This window comes from Myotis lucifugus, unplaced genomic scaffold (assembly GCF_000147115.1).
Source record: "Myotis lucifugus unplaced genomic scaffold, Myoluc2.0 scaffold_235, whole genome shotgun sequence".
Taxonomy (NCBI): domain Eukaryota; kingdom Metazoa; phylum Chordata; class Mammalia; order Chiroptera; family Vespertilionidae; genus Myotis; species Myotis lucifugus.
In genome coordinates this window covers 291,005-305,488 of record NW_005871283.1, presented here as the reverse complement: position 1 = coordinate 305,488, position 14,484 = coordinate 291,005, and positions in this window count along the sequence as shown.

Here is a 14,484-nt window from a genome sequence, read left to right as displayed (position 1 = left end):
GTTGTGGGAATTTTTTTTTTTTTTTGTCAGCTGCCTGTTATATCAATCACGGAGTCGGGATCTATTTATAGGTTGGGAGTACTGTGTCCTTAGTCACAAAGAGACACAGACAGGGGACTGTCAGCTGGTGCTGGAGGAGCTGAGCAGCGAGTCATCAGCAACTGGAAGCACCTGAGGGGCAGACATTCCGCCCACCCCGTCCTCCCGGCCCCAGCATGTAAGTACCCAACTTCTCCGCGTGCCCTGAACCTGCTACCCTCCTCTCCCCCCCCACCCCCCCCGCCCTGCACACACCCCTCTCTCTTTTGGAAATGGATAAAAATATCTCCCCATGCCTGCTCCTTCCTCCGGCTTTTCGGCCGGTGAAGCATCCCTGGGAGGCCGAGGGGAACACGTTGCGGGTCCCAGGCTGTCACGGGAAGGTCAGAGGGACCGGGAATGGCCAGTGGGCCGGCTTCTCACACTGGTTTGGAATCAGTAGGTTCCCTGTTAGTGGTGTTTGTTTTGGCTGAGAAGAAGGGAGTAAATCAAAAGGGCAAGGGAAAGTTTACATGCGGCTCAGCGGGTGGGTATGTCTCCCGGCGTGAAAACTTTTATTTGCTGGCAGCTCAGGCGTCGGCGAGCTGGGAAGGTTACACAGGACAGGTGGCGATGGAGGGCTGGCTCCCGGCAGGTCTGGGCTCCACCTGGGAGCTTCCAGGGTCCGGGAATCTCCACAGTCCCCGTGGCCAGCTTTGCCGGGTGCCTCCCAGGAAAAGGACTGTTTTGTTTTCTGCTCCGTGGAGTGGCTTTGCTTTGAGAAGTCCAGCGGGGAGCTGACTGAGGATTTGTCTGGCCTCCCAGGCGTTCGTCGGCTCGCTCATTTGGTGTCTTTCCTTCACCCTGAAAGGGGAACTTGAGGGGGGGCTGGGGGAGGAAGAGGCTCTGAAAGGATGCAGCCAGGTGTGGAGTGTTGCTGAGGCATCGCTCCGCATCCTTCCCAAGGAAGAAACTTAATATCACGGCTCTTGTCAAAGCCGTGCTTGTTTCAGACAGTCAGGGTGCAGGCTGTGTGAGCGCACTGGTGGCTCCCAGAGATGGCCGTCCCCAGACATTGTCCGGTGGCCCACACGGCTAACACATCGCAGGCTTCCTGTGGGCCCCTGGGGACTTGAGTTTCTGGAGAATGCACAGTATTAAGTAAAAATCCTGCCCTTGGGGAGGTTAGCTGTATATTACTTACAAAAAAATAATAACCCTTAATTTTTAGGGAAAAAATCCGATGTCTAATGTATATTATGTACAACTTTAAAAACGTACCTCTTTCTTTTACAAGTCTAATAATGCCTGGGTTTCCATTTCCTGGTACAATGCTCACCCTACATACACTGCATTGCTAAGGACTACGTCTCGGTTTGTTTGGGAAAACAATGCCCTAACAGAGAAATCTCTCCAACAATTTAAAAGCAGTAAACAAAGCAGATATGTCTGGATTGCCTTTGATTAAAGAGGAGATAGTTTTATCAGCAAATCTAACTTGATGAAAGGGAAGTAACTGTGGACACACAGGTCTGTTTAGAGGCAATCTGATCTCAGTTTTGACCTTTAGGAACTTTAACTTTCCTTCCCTGGGTTCTTTGCGTTCACCGGCATTTTATCTTCAATCCATTCATCTCTTCTATAGGAAGGGAGCATGGGTATCAGGAAGGAGTAATCAGGAAGGAGTAAGAAATTAGAAGGTCAACTTTGCATGTCCAGGTAGTGAGCCCGCGTTCATGGGTGGAGACACTCAGAATAAGGAGTTTGTTGGCAAATGGGAGGGGGGAGGGAATGTCACTATTTAAAACCGAGCCTGGTAAGTAGAATCCAGGAAATGAAGGAAAACATAAGCAGGAGTTGAGCATATTATACAGGCAGCACTCCGGCTTCTCTCTTCCAGGGACTCTGTTTTGCTAAACAGATCCTGCTAAGGTTCCCACAATAATGCTGAAGTGGGATTTGGTGGGTTATTGTTAATTAAAGCTCAAGTGCTTCGAGTGATTGAGACATTGCGTTCAGAAATCACAGCAGTCAGCTGTTTGCAGAATGGAGCTACCCTAGGACTTTCAGATCTCAATGGCCTTTTAGAGAAAGTGTGGCACGTTTTAACCTTTTAACACAAGAACAGGCCATTTCCTCGCCCCTCCACCGGCACACCGGAGCCTGCAGGCCCCAGCTGACCTGCAGATGCCTTTATTTCTGAGCAAGTTCCCAGTTCTCACCAGCATTCGAGTTGAGCAGGAAGAATATTTGTTGGAACATTTAGGCGAGAACTACTCCTTCGCTCAGCGACCTGTGGATGCGTTCGGGTGGGCTGGGGGCTTGTTTGGCAGTGTGATGGGGGGCCTGGCTCTCATCCTCATTTCAGGGTGTGGGTTTTCCCTTTTGGGATTCGTGCTAGAGATGCAATTGGGGAAAACTTCAAGATATTTGCATAAGGCAGCCTCTGATTACTTACTTTCTGCTTCAACAACGATTAATTTTATGTGGATTGAGCTCCCATCAAACTCATCTTTTTTCTAAACTGATTTTTTAAATGCAATTGGTCATGGGGCTGTCTGTGACTTCTGCGCAATCTCACCCATTCCATCCTTGTTGTTTATGTCTCCGAATGTCAGTGCACGGTTGCCTGTGTGCACGTGCTGTCATTTATGTGTCCCCCTCCCTCCCCTGAGCACATGGATGCCTAGGCCCAGCCTCCTCCCAAACTGGGGACAGAGGGGCCCATGAACAGGTGTTTGGAATACAGCAGGCTCAGGTGCAGAGGACCATCAATCTCCAGGAAGAAGGAACTGCAAATACTGGAAAGCGCTCCCCTAATTCAAACAATTTTACATAAACTGGGGTCTCTCCAAAAGCCCCCTCAACAAAAAATGGCAGCTGGCAGGACTTTTCAACCAAAGACCCTGCACAGCTCTTCCTCCCCATCACCTCACTTCTGCAGTGTATCTGTCCATCTTGTTCTTATCTCTATTTTTACATTTCATTATCCTCCTGCTCTCTCTCCCTCCCGCCCCCTTCCCTCCCCCTTCTCCCTGAAAAACACATTTCTATCTGGCACAGAAAATAAACTCAGATTGTGGGTAGTTATGTTAATCTAATTCAATCCTCAGCGGGTTAGGAGTGAAATTCTAATAGTGAAGCTGTTGAGGGCTTTTTTGTTAATGGCTTGGGGATTACATTGAGTTAAAGGCTCATTTCCTAATCAAACAGAGAGGGAGAGAGTGACTCCGAATATTTATGAGTCTCCCAGTGAGAGTTTAAACATTCAACTCCAAAAGCAGGGTTTCTGCTGGTGGAAAGAGTTAAAACCCCTCAGGGCTGCTGGGGAAAAAATTAAACCAGTTAAGCCATCAGCATTTTCAGGCTGCTGTGCAACTTGGGTGAAGTGGAAGGTGGGGCGAGAGGGGAATCGGTTCACAAAGCGAAAATGGAAACTGTGGCAGACGCTCTGCAGCCAGCGGCAGCCGCCGACGTGCTCAGAGAAAAGTCCCCGGCAGCAGACTGGGGTCCTCGGTTCACCACGGGCCTGGAGGGGCCGTGTGCCTGCAACTCCCCAGATCAATTCTCCTCCTCTGGCCGGAGGTGAGAACAGGGAGGCAGGAGTATGGCTCAATTTACCAGAGCTGGAGCTTCCCCCTGCTGCCTGGTGGAGGGGGAGCGGATGGCCCCCACTCTGTCCTGCCAGTGAAGTGCTGAGGGCGGTCTTCCCCTGCGATAGCAAACTCACATCTCCACAGGCCCTTCTCTCCCTTGGCTCTGTGCTCGGTCTGGGTCCCCTGGTCCCTCTGCTCGGGGCTCTGCGCCCACGAGGACTTCAAAGCCCATCTGGTTCACTGTGTCCAGGAGAAAGCAGGTGGAGAGCTCCCTGATCTCCCGCCAGAGAGGGCGAGGAGTGACTTGGCCAAGGTCAAGCAAAGTCACGGCAAAGCGGAGGTCAGGAGTCTGAGTTCTCTGATGTGCTCTGGCTGCTCTCCCCCTGGTTGCCTGGGCTACAGGAGAGGATAGGGCTGAGTCCAGCCACATGGCTGTGCAGACAGCCCTGGGCCTCCTGGGGTGTTGCTGGCTTCTCCAGCTTGGAAAGGATGGGCAGGTGTCCCCTGCAGGAGGATTCTGATTGCTCTGTGGACATGGGTCCTTGTTCCTGCCACCCAGTGAGTGAGCCATTTCGGGCCCTTTCACTGGGGCCTTCTTCCTGCTCCAGGAGGTCAGGGAGGCCCGACTGCTGGCTTTTTCTCTCCCAGGTCCTCTGGCTTTTTGTTTACTGGGACCAGGCACGGATCTTCCTCCCGGTGTCTCATTGGTCTGTGAGTGGCCTGTGAGTCCTCTTGCATTTGCCCTTTCTCGTGTCAAGGCCGCACTCATGTCTATGCAGCTTTCCTGGGCATCCTTTCTCATGTGGTTGGCATCTCCCTCTTCTCGGAGCCCCTGGCTGATCTCCCCCACCAATGAAGGTCTCTCTCATTGCACCAGCCACTGAACAAGAGCACGGACAACATTTCCGTCCCCATTGTCAGCCCAGACCATGGCTGGCCGTTCCTGCCCTCCTGCCCTAACCGGTGCCCCTCAGGGGCGCACAGAGCTGTGGTGAAGATCACGCAGAGTCACACACCAGGACTCGGAGTCCAGCACCGCTTTCTCTCAGCTGTGAGACTGGAGGTCCTGACCCCCGAAAGGTCTCGCTTTTCCCATCTGCTACCGGGGGATACTTCTAGAACCTTCCTTATGGGTTGTTGGGAAGAGGAAGTGCATGCGATGTATTTGCCCTTTGCCCAGTGTGCTAGCACCCTCATTTGCTCAGCACACAGCAGTCACTGTCACACCACTGACAGCAGGTCCCTACGCCTCCCACTGAGGGGCTATGACTGAGCTCAGGCTGCTGTGACGCAGTACCATAGGCTAGGTGACAAACAGCAGCCTTACCCTCTCACAGGTCCGAGGCAGGCCCAGGATCCGGGGCCAGCATGGCGGGGTCCTGGTGAGGCCCCTCTGTGTTCTCACCTGGAGGGAGCTCAGCACTGGCCTCCTCCTCTTCTTAGGAGGACACTGATCCCATCACGGGGGTCCTCCTTCATGACCTCATCTAAGCCTAATTGCTCCCAAAGGCCTCGCCCCCAAACACCATGCGGGGATTAGGGCTTCCGCATAGGGACTTTGGGAGGATGCAAGCCTTCTGCCCTCCACAGGCTGTTTTCCCTAAATGTTGACAAGCAGAGTCTGGTGTCAGCCAGACTTCCAGCTTCAGCCTCCCACGGTGATGCCATTCAGAAGCCAGCGATCAAGGCATACGGGGCACCCCCCTCCCCAACCTGTAGAGAACTTGGGGCTTTTCGCCCCCTTTGGGAAAGCAGAGGGTTTGGTTAGCAGCCCTAAGTCATGGAAGGAGGCCTGACTTACTCTGCTCTGGCTTGCATCCTATGAGCAGTTTTGTTCCTGGGTCTCGGACTCACTCCGCACTCCCTACACCCTGTGCTCAGAGGGCGGTGTGGGCTCTGCCCCAGAGCAGCCAGGCCAGCCCTGGCCGTGAAGCCAGCAAGTGATAGCTCCGTCCTCCTCTCTCTCAACATGGTCGCTTGACAAATTAATCCAAGGGCCAAGGGGGCCCCACGGGAGTTCCTGAGAGGCGTCCTCCCCGGGGCTGCCCCAGTCCCAGTCCCTCGCTCCCTGAGTCTCTGTGTAGGGACGCTGGGCTGCGAGGCTGCGAACCCGTCTGTCCTTTCCCCACCTGTAAGCCACTCACGTCCTGGCTGAAGCAGGGATGGGAGTGTGAATCACAGTGCCCCTGCTTAGCAGGTGCCCGTGTTCTCCTCCCTCCCTGCTCTGCTCCCCCTTCTAGAGTTGGAGGTACCCCTACTCAGCTCTCCCCTCTCTGCCCCTCCTGCTCCCATGTCCCTCTGTCCAGAAAAAAGAAAGACAAGGTGTGTCCTTCATTCAGATGTGCACACACCTTCCCAGGAATCTTATTCTGTTCAGTAAAAAGCTTTGTCTAAGTCGATGTCCAATTTAATTGCTAAACTGTGACCATTTCCCTCATCTGTCACGCTCTCCCCTGGCCCCTTTCAGGCTGTACCTGCCTCCTCTGCTGTCCCCGCCCTGTAGGGCCCCTGCTCTTCCTCTTACTTCACCGGCGCTGGTCCCGGGGGCACACATAAGAGGGGACCTTCCTTCTGAAGTGTCTGTTCCCATTAGCACAGACAAGGATTTTGAACGGCAGCAAGATAGAAACGTTATCTGGGCACTGGCTTCTTCCCAGACAGCGTTTCTCTCTCTTCTGGAAGGCAGGGATAGGAACTCCGGCTGCCGAGGGTTAAAGGACAGCAGTGAAAAGTCTGGGTATCTCTTGGGGCCGGTGGCTGGCTGAGACCATTGATTAGCTTGGCTTAGTGATCTTTCTAGCAATATTCAGGAGTGAAATTATTGCTGATTGGGCCGTGTGTGTGTGTGTGTGTGTGTGTGTGTGTGTGTGTGTGTGTTAGGGTTCATGGCAGCCAGGGGGGTAGGAAACATCTGAGAAAGAAATGTCATGGACTGTTCACTCCTAAGCCAGTCTCGGGAAGAGACCTACCACCCCACATATATCTGCGGTTATGTGAGGACTGTGTGTGGAGCAGTCAGCTGGGAGAGTCCCGATGGAGGTGCGCTGGGCCTCCCTATCCGTTTTCTTTGCGGATCCCTGTGAATCTAGAATTATTGTGAAATAAAAAGTTGAAAGACAAAGTCCCCTGAAGGGAGGCCCGATGTTGAGGGCTGCTTTCATCTGTGGCTCCAGGGATGGAGGGGCAGGTACCTCAGATCAGTGGCAGTTGAGGCACACATACTTCCGGGGCCTCAGTTCCCTTGATCAAAACGTGAGGGCTTGGGAGCAATCTCTTGGACCCTCCAGCTCAGAGAGTTTGCATTTTAGAACTTGTTCAATATGGACCTGGTACACTGTTTTCCTAACATAGGCAGTAGCCACAGATCAGCAGCGTGTGCCGCTTTAATCCGAGGCCTCGGGCTTCATGCCTTTACCATCACCCATCAGTCCCTATGACCTGTCACTTTCCTCGGCTTGTTCTCTCTCCTCACCTCGCCCTGTTTGTAGGTACACCTGGGCGGTGAGCAGAAAACCGGTCAGAACTTTTTGTTCAAAACCAAATCTATAAACTCTGCCTTTTAATTTTGTTTTTGATTCATAGAGACCACTGTTTCATACCTCCGTGGTCCTAATATTCCCCTCCCCACAATCTGCCACCCAGACGTCACATCGGGCTTCTACACGGCTGGAGAAGCCCCAGGCCCGGGCGCTGCTCCTCTGGGTTTGCTCAGAGCCCTTTGGCAGCCTCTAAAGCAGGGGTGGGGAACCCTTCTTCTGCCAAGGGCCATTTGGATCTCGATAACATCATTCTCGGCCCATACAAAATTATCAACTTAAGAATTAGCCTGCTCTATTTGGTCAGACATTTCATTAACTCACCCCTAATGCCTTGCAGGGCCAGACCAAATGATTTCTTGGGTCTTATAGGGCCCATGGACCGGACGTTCCCCACCCCTGCTCTAAAGAAAGGAGCATGGGTGGGATTCGAGAAGACAGTTTCCCAACAGGGTGACCTCAGCAAGTCCTTAACCTCTCCGCACCTTCATTTCTTCACCCACAAAGGAGACCGAACCTGCTCTGAGTAACTCATGAGATTGTCATGGGGCTAAAATAAGAATCAGAGCACAAACTTTCCTTTCCTGTGGTTTCCATGAAGTAGTTTGGGTGGTGACTACGTGGGCTTCACAGCCATGATCCTGGACTCTCCATGTCACCTTGTATTAGCTGTGACCTTGGGCAAGTTTCCCACCCTCGGTTTCCTCATCTGTCTAATGGGTGTGCTGAGCTCCTTCCTCCTGAGTTGTTGTGCAGGTTCAAGGAGACCCATGTCCAGGCCCTTGAACAGTGCCTGCTAGACAATAAACTCCAGACGCCATTGCTGTTGATGATGACAACGATGATGATGGCTGTTGTGAGCGTTTTCTAGGACCCCATGCCAAAAAGGCCAGGAGGGAGGAGACTTTAAAGTCCCTACATTCCTCCCATAGTCCCCCTGGGCAGCTTACAAATATGGCAGAAGGTGATGCTCTAGAGGTGATTTAAAGACATACCCTGGTCCTCCACGACTCCCTGCACTTCCATATCCCCAAACCAAGTGAGCATCCCCTGTGCCTGCCTGGGTGTGGGGTGATCTGGCCGACCTTTCCCATCTCATGGAAATCTGCTCTCCACAGCCTGGCTGCTGAAGGCCCAGGTTGGGCGGAAAGGTTGGAAATGGTTTAAATGGGCTGTCTTGTGTGTCCCTAAGTTGTGGAGTCACTGGAGTGTATTTTCTGCAAAGGGCCAATTCCTCCTCTTTGTGGAGTGTAACTAAGCTAACCAAGCAGGGATTGCATGTTCTCCACATACTTGATGGTGTATCTCAGGGAGTACTTAGCAAGGAAAGAAGAATGGGAATAGGTAGGGACCATTTCTAATGCCTCGGGGGTGGGGGTAGGGGGTGATTTGTATATTTCAGGGAACTTGTAGCAGCGACCTCAACTCTTAGGGGGCAAATTCCAAACCCAGACTTGTGACCAGCCTGCGTATCTGTGGGCACATGAGCACGGAAGGGTATTATGGCCAGCCATCCATGGCTCTCCTCGCTCCCTGGCTTGGGCTGAGAGTGATCTTGAAGGAAAGTGTAACTACTGTTTACTCCAGGGCACTGCATTGAGAACACCCTCATGTAATGACTTAATTCTGCCTTCAGATGCTCATCTGCTGTTGCTCCTTTGGAAGCCAGAGGGACCCAACCACCACTTTAGCCCCAAGGGGGAAATATCAGGAGGTGGCTACCAGTCCCTACAAGTTCAGGCTTTACTCGTGGGCAACAGAAATACGGCGGTGGCATTTTTCTCTTCCAAAATCTTCACCCAGATCTCTGCCCTTAGCCACAGACATTTCGAAGCAAAGCCAAGTTACTCTAATGAGCAAGCAGTCTTGGTGGATTAGGACAGCCAGCAGCATTGATACGCGAAGGGTGTTCAGGAAAATTCTAGAGACGGGATCTAAAACATGCAGAAGACGCCACTCATTGCCTAGGGATCCGACATAAGGTGTGCAGGGGACTGAGAAAGACCAGCTTCCAGAGAGGAGGAGTCGCGCTTATTAGAGTATTCTGTGCCCCCTCCCGCCAAGGGCAGGTGTTTGCTCTGGCTTCCTCGGGCTCCTCGCTTGCTTGCTTCCCCACTTACTTTGGGGGATGAATTTGCCTAATCATTGAAGGTGGTGAATGGGGGCAGGGGCAAGGCATGGGGATGAATTAGAATGAAATCTGTGGAATCTATTTGCTGAAAAATCAGAATTATTACCTTGGAGTCTGACACTCTAGTGATGTAGTTGGACACTGTAGGGAAATAAAATGAGTTTTTATGGCGGTGTATTGAGCAAGCCTTTAGCTCAGCTTCCTGAAGCCCCCAGCTCTAGTTCCAGCTCTGCCACTGCCCGATGACTGTCCAAGACACTTCACGTCTCCCTGCCTCTGTTTCTTTGCCTGTCAAGGCTAGATGGCCTCCAAGTGCTCCTCTGGGTCCAGCCCCGAGCTTCCTCCCAGGCAGTGGTCATCCTGTACCACAACTATGAGCTCGATGGTTTCCCCTCCAGAATTAAGGCTCTGTGGGTGGGACTGGGGGCCCCGTACTCAGCAGAGTGGCTGGACACGGCCTGCCTTTGGCTGTACCAGTGAAAGAAGTGGACACGGGTAAAGGCCACCCTCCTGCTGCTTGCGGACATGCTGCAGGCCTGGCTTGAGTTTTAACCCTCTGTGTCCTCCCTCCCTGGTTGGGGGTGGTGGGTGGCGCCTCCATGGTGTGAACTGGAAAATCTCCTCACGATAATATGTGTGTTGAGCTGCCTGAAGCAAACCCACTGAAAACACCTTCGAGGAATGACATTATCTCCCAGTGGCCACGCCTCCTTCTCGACATGACCATTGTGCCGTCTATTTCTGTTCTTTGTTCCCCTCTCTCCATCAGACCCTATTAATTTAAAAATACTGCATTTGCAGACTTGCTAAATAAAGAGCCCTCAGAGCACAAAGTATCCCTTATCCATTTTCTGGGTCCCTATGTGCTTCCTGGTAAAGATTTTTTTGTTATTTTTGACTAAATGGCCTTGATTTTATCATTAATCGTTAGGTGGCAATTCTTTTCACTGTGCCTAACTTATTTCTAAAATATTCTCCCGTAAGTCCTGAAGTCTACTTCCCTTGATCCCTCGTGCCCCTTCTCACGGCTGCCTTTGCCATTTCACAAAACAGATAAAGTGATTCCTTTATATGTTGGACCCTTGATCTCAGGCTTTGCCTAGTCCTCCACCAAAATTTCCCAGAAGAGCAGTTCTTACAATTGGACCTGCTCAGTTCAGGGGGGCTTGGGTCTCTGTCATTTCCATACTGAGCCTGGGGACATGCTTTGTTCTCTCTCCCCCAAAACCTCATATTTCCTTTCACCAGCAGTTTTCACATTGCAGCCGAACCACACTATGAATGTAAAGCCTTAAAAAGCCCGTGGTGTCTCTCTTGGGCACCGTGTTGTGAAGGGTTCCACTTTCTGTCCCTGATGACAGTGCCACCGCATGTTAACTCTGCTTGGTGTCACCTGGTGTCTAACCGGGACATTCCCTTGGACCTTCCTTCCCTGTTTCCTCACACTGTTGTCCAGTGCCTGCTGGCTGCTCGACTCGCTCATGTGTGACCCCTGCAGCTCCTCTCTGGGTGCGGGATAGGAAAGAGGCATTTATCGAGGGCCTGTTGTGTTTGGAAACTTTGCACCGTTTGTCATTGGCCTTGGCAATGGCTGAAGGACGTCAGTGCTGTTATTAGTCCCATTTACAGCAGAGGGGACAGAGGCACTGGGGTCGGGGTTCTTGCTTCAGGCCACCCAGGGAGTAAGTAGTGTGATCTGTTGTTACCTTCTACAATACAGCACAGGGCTCAGTGCAAGCAGGCAACCACCAAAAGCCACACCAATACCCTTTTGTACCCTTTACATTGAACTTGGTCCTATGTTTTCAAAATGTGAAAACATTTTTGCTAATCTCTGAAAAGTGTCAGGTGTTCCCTTAAACAGACCCATAGGGGAGATGCGGCAACTCGTAGCTTTGATCCCCCAAGTCCCTGCACCTTCATAAACATGACACCCCAGGTGCTCTGTCCAGCAAGTCCCCTGTTAATCACACTTAGCTCTCCTTTGCAACTACTCACAGTCTTTGCTTCCCATTGGTTCTCAACCTTCCTAATGACGCGACCCTTTAATACAGTTCCTCATGTTGTGGTGACCCCCAACCATAAAGTTATTTTCGTTGCTACTTCATAACTGTAATTTTGCTACTGTTATGAATCGTAATGTAAATATCTGATATGCAGGATGTATTTTCAGGGGTCGTGACCCACAGGTTGAGAACCGGTGCAAGTCAATCTCTAAAATCCCTCCAAAGGAGCTGGAAACGCTGTTGGTACAATGTACACCCCATCTGTGGCTACAGTGGGTAGATTTGAAAAGCCACCGTGACGTGGGTTCCTCTTGCAGAACGCGTGGTCCTGTTGGCTCCTGCCTTGATATGACTGCACCTTCCCTGCTCCCCCCACGGCCTTTCCCACCTCCATCCGTCCATAGGCCATGTTGGCATCCCTTTTCGTTTCCTGTGTTGTCTTTTTCCCACCACACTCTTTCCACACGTCATCCTTCCTGACTTTGTGTTCTGAGAGCATCATCTGCTGTATTAACTTGACACTTGTGCTCCATCCCCCCCACTTTGCCACCAATATCACCCCAATATCTCGCTGGATGTTGTGTGTCCTTCACTCCTGTGTGCCAGGCGTAATCCACTACAGTTTTCTTATTGAGAGCATGAGGCTGGGACAAGGGGCTCTTGCCAATGCCACAGCCTCTCCCGGTCTCCTGTGGCCCTGTCTCCTCTTGGTCCACCCACCCTGGCTCTCAGGATGCCAATCACCATCCCGGGGGAGTTATACTCTCTCCCCACCTTGGATGGAGCTCAGCATGTGCTGACTGGTTAGGGCTAAGTGTGTATCTCCCTGTTCATGACCTTCAGCGGGTACAGGTTCATCGGGTTTCTGCCTTTCCTCTGGCTTCCCTTTCTCTTACGGGGCCTTCGCAGCCAGCAGTCTGCCTCCTGAGTGCAGTGGGTGTGGGCAGCGGGGCGGGGAGGGGCGGGGGGTGGCCCTCACCTGCCCTTGGCTGGGAAATGCTTGTGGATACTTGATAGTCACTGATAGGATTCCCACTGTTTAGCGCTTTCCCTTCCCCTAAGCCTCAGCGTCACACTGAACATCTGTTAGATGATTGACAGCTCAGTGGGGAAGTTTCCTGCCTCTGAAGTACCTGCTTTCCTTGGGGACTTTATCTCCCACCTACTCGGAGGCTCCTGTGGTCTCCAGTCCTCTGCGTCCCTCTTTCAGGGAGAACACAGAAGTGCTCCTGCCGGGGGTGAGGGAGAGAGGAGCTTGTTTGGTGTGACTGTGGTTGTGCCTGCAGAGGCAGAGCCACTGGGTCCCCAGCTGCACGGGGCAGGGGCCAGGGCAGGGGTCTGGGCAGGGGTCAGGGCAGGGGCCAGGGCAGGGGTCAGGGCAGGTGCAGGATCACGTTGGCCCAGGCGCTGGCTCCCAGAGTGGGTGGCGTGGAGGAGAACAAGTGCTCGCTCTCCTACCCCAGGCCTCTGTGGATCAGAAGCTGGAGGTTCCCCGTCTCCCCACTGATACTGGGGCTGGCACCGGCGTGCCTTGGATTCCCCCGATGGGCATGGGTGTGCACATGCCTCTGCGAGGTGGTGGTTGGCGGTTCCACTTTCATGTGTCTGTCACCCTGGCTCTTTGGGGAAGACTCCCGAGAGGTCGGGGAGGGGAGTGTCTTTAGCCAGTATCCCTGGAAGTAGAGCCTGAACCCCAGTTCTTGGCAAGAGAGGTACTGGAGGAGTGCTGTCTGGAGGAAGCTGGAGGAGAGCAAGGAAGGAGAGGGTGGGGAGGGAGCCAGGTAAGGACATGGACTCCGCTGAGGTCTAGCTTCAGCCTGATCTCAGTGGGGCTCTGGAGCATAAACACCACCATAAAGTTGTCCCAACTTGAGGCAAGAATGCAGGTGTGTTGGCCCCCATGTCAACCAGTCATTGTCTGAGAACTGTCCTGAGGTGAGAGAGTCAACTCCAGGCCCTTCTGGACCACGGCAGCTCCCAGTGGTCAAGAGCAATTCCCTGGAGAAGGCTGCAGCCTTTAGCAGCTGGGGGCGTGTGCACAGTGGGCAGGGGTCTGAGCAGAGCACCCGCAGCATCTGTGGCAGAGAGACTGTGAGGCAGGGCCCTCGTGTGGGCCTGTCTCTCCTTCTCCATGGGTCACCTGGAACTTGACAGTGAGCTCCCATCACTCCCCAGGATGCGCCAGCCCAGGGGAGAGCCATTGGAAGCACCAGGACCCGGGGTGGCTGGTTACAAAGACGGGGCCCTGAAGATGCCAGTGTCCATCGCTTGTGTCATGCCCTTCCCTGCTGGGTTAAGCTCACCAGAGCCAGAGGGAGAGAGTCACTCACACCTCTGGCTTTCACTCTGTGGGAGCTGAAAACGGAGTAAGACACAGCCTCTACCTCTACTGTGGAGGGTGGCTTCCCTCTGGGCCCCTTTGATGGAATTAAGAGCCTCCTTTTGGCCTTTGATTTGCTTTCTGCCAAAGGCCAGGATGGGGTATGTAGGCATCACCTATTCCCAAGCAGCATCCTATATAATAAAAGACTGATATGCAAATTAACCTAACGGCAAGATGACCGGTCACTATGACATGCACTGATCACCAGGGGGCAGAAGCTCAATGCAGAAGCTGCCCCCTGGTGGTCAGTGCCTGTGGGAGCGTGCTCAGCCAGAAGCCGGGCTAATGGCCGGCAAGCACAGTGGTGGTGGCAGGAGCCTCTCCTGCCTCTGTGGCAGTGCTGAGGATGTCCGACTGCCGGCTTAGGCCTGTGGGCCTATGCCGTCTGTCAGACATCCCCTGAGGACTCTCAGACTGTGAGAGGGCGCAGGCCGGGCTGAGGGATACCCCCCCACCATAGTGCATGAATTTCGTGCACCAGGCCTCTAGTTTATTTATTTTACTTTTTTATTTTTTTATTAGTTAAGGTATTACAAATGTGTCCTCATCCCCCCCCTTAACCCCCAACCTCCCCCCCCCCCCCGCAACTAGTGCTCCCATTCCCCCGTGTGGCCAAGCCCTCTGGGTTTGGCTTATTAAAAAGGTATAAAAATCCTTCGGTTGATCCCTTCCCCTTTCCCCCCCCCCCCCCCCTAATTTCTTTCTGGGAGTGAAAGGCCTGAACGCATGTTTTCAGTCCTTGAGTCTGGCCGCTTTTCTCCCGGCAAGGTGGCGCCCTTATTTCCCAAAATGGAGGAAAAATCAATGGTTTTTT